The following is a 6,347-nucleotide window of genomic DNA, read 5'->3' as shown; positions in this document are numbered from 1 at the left end:
TGTACTTTTACAAGTTTTTGACTCACGCATAAGTGCAGCCAGACTCTATTGTGCAATACAGCCCACTCTCACCACATTAGTCTCAGCCCCCGCAACAGCTGTTATGAGGAAATACAGATACCGTTTTACTTTTGCTTCTAAATCAGTTCAGTGGGGAGGATTTTCGTATAAAGATTGAGTTTTCCTTAGGTGGTGGAGTCGTACGTAGGCTTTGAGTGCTTTCATTATGAGAATGTTGTAGTTCCGGTTTAGAGTAAAACTTTGTCTTTTCTCTTTTCTAGCTTCCATTCATTTGTGGAGCTTCAGTTTATTTCCTAGTTTAGTCACTGCATCCGTTTCCATTATTCTACTTGATTTGGCCCTGATTTACTTACATTAGACCTGGTCCTGCCAAACTCCTTTAGTTACCCATTATTTTAGACATACATCATCTGGAGTCCCGTATTGTTTGTCCTTGTGTTTAGTCCAGTCTCAGTCCTGATCAATAATTGGTCTATGTGAGTTTAATCAATAATGCTCAATGCATTTTTTTTAAAGGGGACATGTGAAGTAAAAATAGCTTTAATGTGCTTTTACCCTTATTATAACGTGTTTCCTTATCATTAGTTTGCATTCTGATTGATTGGTAGGTTTGAGTAATCCTGTATTGTCCTGAATTTGAGGCTTGAGTGCTTAGAAAATGTCTGTTTTCACCTACACCCCCATCTCCACCCACTGCTCTGGACTTATTTGTGCTTATTCAAACAATTCAGACTCGGGGTCATACATGTAAAGGGTTCATAAATAAATACATCAATAATTCAGTGCCATTTTTCAACAATCAGTGGAGACTGTGGAGTTCCAAAGTTCAGAACATCCTTTGGACAGTTTCTCCTCTTATGGATCCAGCCTGTGGATCTTTCTTTCCATCGACCTTAAACCGCAGACTAAGCTGAATATCTTTAATAAACGTCTGAAACTGTGGCTGAAATCAGGGCAGTCGCACACATGATAATTCTGAGTGAAATTCAGGTCGTTATTTTAATACTGTTTACTTACTCTGCTAATGTATCATGTTTTTTCCATTGAATTGTTCTAAAAGCCTCCAATGAGCAGGTGTTGAAGATTTGCTTTTTTTGCTATAACACTTGAAATTATGCACCCAGTTCATCCAATGCAACTACAATGTCCATATCAAATAAATAAATAAAAAGCATAATATGTCTTCTTCCGCTATTGTACGCTGAGAGTCCAGTATCTTATGGTGCCACTCGCCTGGTGTGAAGCACTTATTCAAAGGATGCTCTCGTCTGCTTTGTTTACCGTCCACTGAAGTACTCATTTTTATGGACGCGTAAGAGACTGTCTTTTATGGACTGCCCACTGTCAGCGACTTTATGATGGCCCCACTTTGAGAGAAGTTGTTTTATCGCCGCCGTTGCCCCCCAAAGAAAGAGTGAGAGAGAAGGCCGCAGAATGGGGAGGGGTCAAGAGCTGTGACCTCACTTCCTGTTGGGGCTCCTCACAAGCATTCCATTGTCTGTGAGAATGTGCACAGGCTCATGGGACGCTGTTGCACATCTGGACGCGGTTATTACCAAAGCCTTCTGTGTACCCTGTTCCCCACTGCAGCCTCTGAGGAAAACTACAATGCATATGGACCACAATGCATCAGTCCACAAACAATGCGTGGGTTTATTTGTGAATTTAAGGCTCGTCAGGTAGACATCTGTTTCAATTGTTCAACATAATAGATATTGTGCTCCACTGTACTGTAACAACCATTCTAAAATATAAATACATCATTACATGTGGACATATGGACTTATTTACTTGACTATACTTTCTGACTATAATTTAGAGGTTTGGCTTTTCTAAAGGTGTCACAGTTTTACAGATTTACAGGAGTGTTAGTACAAAAGTTAAGTAAAGAACAGATATCTAAAGTACTTTAAGTTATTTTTACAGTGGATGCTTTTAAATTGTACTTCACTATGTTTAAGAAAAGGTATCTGTACTCAGTCTACCTTGTTTTTAACTGGACTGATAAGTAAAAAGTGCTTTCTACATGGACAATATTTTTGCATGTTTAGGTGACATTCTGCCTAAAGGTTTTGAGATCACAATTTGGCTTTGAGCAAACAAACATAAACATATAAAAAGTATAGAATCATTGAGAAATTTGTTAACCAAAAAAAATCAGGACATTTTTTTAAGATCCTCTCATGAAGTTATAAAAATCTGTGCAAAATACTTTTAACTCTACAAGTACAATCTTACTTTATTACGAAAAACATTACTACAGTTACTATTAATACATTTTCAGCCACTACTAAATCTATAAGCACTACTTCAGGTAATTTAATATTCTATTGCTCTTCTACCGTCTCAGCAATCACAATCACTATACAAAATACATCTATTTGAACATAATGATCATTGAAAAGGACATGTATAAAATAAACCTTTTGACCTTTTAAACATAACAGTGTTCACTCATCATTATCTTACTCAACATTGTTTGATTTATTGATTCATGCATGTTTGAATAATCCTGTATTGTTCTGCAGACTTTCCAGTGCTTACTTGTGATCATTCGAAAAATGTAGACTTTGAGTCATAAATATAGCAGGAAAATGTCATATTTCACCTTGACAGTAATAAAAACACATCATTGAAAGTCTGCTGGTTGTTACAGTTAAATACCACTATAAATCCAACAATTCTTTAAAACAATAACAAGCATATACTTTAAATCAGTCGCTTGTGTAACTGGATGCACTTTTCACCCCTGGTTGTCACATGTTCTCTTAAGGTTGTAGTGATTATGGTCGGCCTTGTTTTGTCAGCGTCAGATGATCCTTCTCAGGACTCTGGTGTCTGCAGAATCAAACCACATGAAGACACTGCACATTGTTTTCCCACGTAAACATTTAACCGTCGTGTCGTTTTCGCATTTGCGCCGGCTTCTCACCAGGTATCACTATGAGCTTTCTACAAATGAAAGGTTGTGTTCTTTGCAGAGCGCTTTTAACCGCTTTTAACCAAACTGTGGTGGTGTGACCTTGGCCTGAACTAAAATGAAAAGTTCTGGCATCAGCAGACGTAGCATATTGAAGAAGTGTCTGCGATGATTTGCAGCGTCGTGTACTTTAGCAGAAACCAAAAAAGGCAACACAATCTTCGTAGACTATAAAACGGCTCTCCTTGTATTGATATAGAGCAGTTATATATAGACTTTTGTTTCGGAACTTCACTCCGTTTATCAGTCTCATCTACTGCTTCTGCATAAACTTGTCAAATGAGCCTCTATTTTGCACAGTTTGCAATATGAAAACCCGCACCAGATTCATAGCAAAAAAGTGACACTGGATAAGGTGCATCAGATAAAGAACAAACTACCTGTTTGTTTATAATTACATATAATAAAAAGTAGCAAAATATTATGAGAATATGAAATGCAAATGATGAAATCCTATTGTGGCTTCCAAAAATAAAACAACTTGTGGAATTCATTTTACAATTCAAAAGTTGGAGTACCACTTCATAATAACTACACCTTTTATAACCTTAAAGAGCAAAGACTCAATTCATAATGAACGAATAGTTTAGCAATGATTTAGGCTAAGTTATTACATAATTAATCTAACCCCTTAATAAAGTAGTTACTAAACCTGAATAATAATCTATTTGTTCATTATGAATAAAGTCTTTGTTCATGCTTTATTAAGGCTGATAAAACTATCTTTATTATGAAGTGTCACCAAAATTGGAATCATATTGTCAAAAAGCTGTAGTAATCAACTAAACAAAACTGGAAGGCAATTTTGCCTCTAATTAACAAAAACGTGAAACATAAAGTAGGAAGAAATGTTTAGAGTCAAATCATAGATTTTGAACATCACACCATCTACAAAGTATCTCATAACTAATGTTTGATTATATTTTGGAATCAACAGCATGTACAATGTATTTATAGTTCACAATATGTTCTTGTTTATTTTGGTCAGGAGAGTTTGATGTCCTGAGTTAGACTGTTAATTTTAGCAGAGTAAACAGTGAACAGACAGCAATCCTCTGGGGCTTGATCGTCCCAAAATGTCACTTATTATTAGACAAAGCAAAGGGACAAAATGACTTTGCGTTGTAGTCAGTAAATCTTATCTGTCTTTGCACTCCAAACATGGGGCTTATGTGAGGCTGGTGTCTGCTGTTCACAGGTTTTACAAATCCTTCCTGCATTTACTTCCCCAAGGCCCAAGCTTATCTCAGTAACACATATAAGCAAACATATAACACACAATAGACCACTTGTGAAATATTGATCTAATTTTATTTCACAAACTTCCACAAAAATGCAACATAACACGATTCTTCTCTGTTTAAAGTTCCTCCATTTACTTCAGTGTTTCTTAAACAAGCGCAGGTTCGTGTTACTCTGGGTGCCAGGCCTGTTCTGTTCCCATGATCGAATTCTGCAAACCAGGGTATCACTACAAAGCAAAAGTATAATTCATAAATAGAGAAGAGTTAGATGATACTTCAGCGTTGAGGGGGGTCCTCGTCATTTGGGGGAGTCATGACTTCCGCCAGATTAGGCCAGTGTTTATAGAGCTTTGCTAAAGTAGCCAAAGCAAAACATCACCGAAGCCACAAGCCCCATTATGTTGATATTTGTCCTCACAGGATTATTACTGCTAGAGTTTAATACGTTTTAAAACAGAACATTTAATTAAATAAATGAAGGAAAGAATGGTCTCAAACTTTGTAAACTTAAAGTATATTTGAGTTCGTAGCAACTTATAGAAACCATGGCAAGTTTAGACCCATACTGTAGTTTCATTGTGTGGGCCAGTGTTTCCCAACCAGGGTTACAGGGACCCCATGGGTACTTGGAATTGTTTAAAATCTTAAAAGAAGGTGAAATTGAACAGTATTTGAATATCTAAATGGTCTATTCTTACATCAATACAATTAAAACAAGAACATTTAATAATTGACTATACAGGACTATAGGCAATAATTACACAATACTTAAATTAATCAGTAAGTTAAAACATCTGTATAACAAGGGTGAGTTACAACATCTGTATAATGTATCATTAACAAGTACAGATGAGTTTAAACATGTTTTTTCTTTTCTTTGAAGTTTATGGGCTTAAACCTGAAAGAAAAAACTTCACAAGACATTTTTAGCCCCTGTGTTTAGTTGATCTGGACATTTTAAACTACTAAGCAAATAGGTGTAATGTTATTTTCTTTAGAATGATGCAAAGAAGACTTTCCTGGAGTCACAAGTGATGTGACTTCTGTGAAATTTGTGGTCAAACTGTCATGCTGTGGTCTTCAATTGAGCAGAGCGTCCTCGACATTTAATCTGCACTAACCTGCACATAAGGCCAACGCAAAAGAGAAAAAGAAAAATCTGTTGTTTTGACCTGGAACCATATGGCAGCCATCAGTGTCTCCTCTTCTGACTGAAAAAAGTAACCCTACACTAGCATTTGTAGCTAATTCATTAACCATAAAATAAGTTCAAAAGGTTACTGTTTTTTGCTGTGTGAGCGGGGTAAACTAAAGGAACAGAAATGAGGTTGAACCCATACTATGATTAGCTTAATTACATTTCAAGCCATATTCTAGTCGGATAATGTGTGCATGAGATATTCTTTCCTACATTTGTCAAACGCATGCGACATCTGCTCTTTTTCACCGACTTCTACACGTGTCGCAGAGGTAAGCGAGAGAATTAGCCCAGATGTCACGCCATAATCACTCAACACCGGCGCACAAAAAAACCCAGAGCGGTCCGTCCTTTGTCCGTGCGTGCAGGATCTGAGAGCGTTTTACGAGCCAATGAGTCAATGAAGCACGTCGGCAAAGGAGTCGAAGAAGGAAATAGGAAGGAGGATGATTGTACAGGAAGTAAACGTAACTAACGGAGGGTAAAATAAGCCCACGGTAACCAGGTCAAGCGTGCAACTTTTCCGTAAAGCGGTCAAGGGTCGATTTTTTTTTTTGCTTTGACAGGTACAAAGTGACAGGAGAGGATGCGTGTATTTTTCCTGAAGGCGCTGTCAGTGCAGTTTGTTTGGATAAGAGACTTTGTGACAATGCATCAAGCGTATGTATTTGTTCAAAGCCCTCGTGTTATTGTGAACTGGCATTGGGTCACGTAGGTCAATCTTAAAGGTCATCTGATAAGATGACCTTTAAGAGGCAGGCCATTCGTTTAATCCAGGCTGTTGGGACTAGACTCTCTCATGACCCCCACGGACTAAGGCTGGACGCTAAAATAGCCCATATGCAGTTACATCAAATCAAACCTGTTTGCTCAATATATATATATTTTTTCCAATATATTGTTC

Source organism: Eucyclogobius newberryi, unplaced genomic scaffold (genome assembly GCF_026437365.1).
Source record: "Eucyclogobius newberryi isolate DKJ021-1_F unplaced genomic scaffold, fEucNew1.0.hap1 SCAF_13, whole genome shotgun sequence".
In the NCBI taxonomy this organism is placed as follows: Eukaryota; Metazoa; Chordata; class Actinopteri; order Gobiiformes; family Gobiidae; genus Eucyclogobius; species Eucyclogobius newberryi.
The sequence above is the reverse complement of the archived record's forward strand: the minus strand, read 5'-3'. Positions refer to the sequence as shown.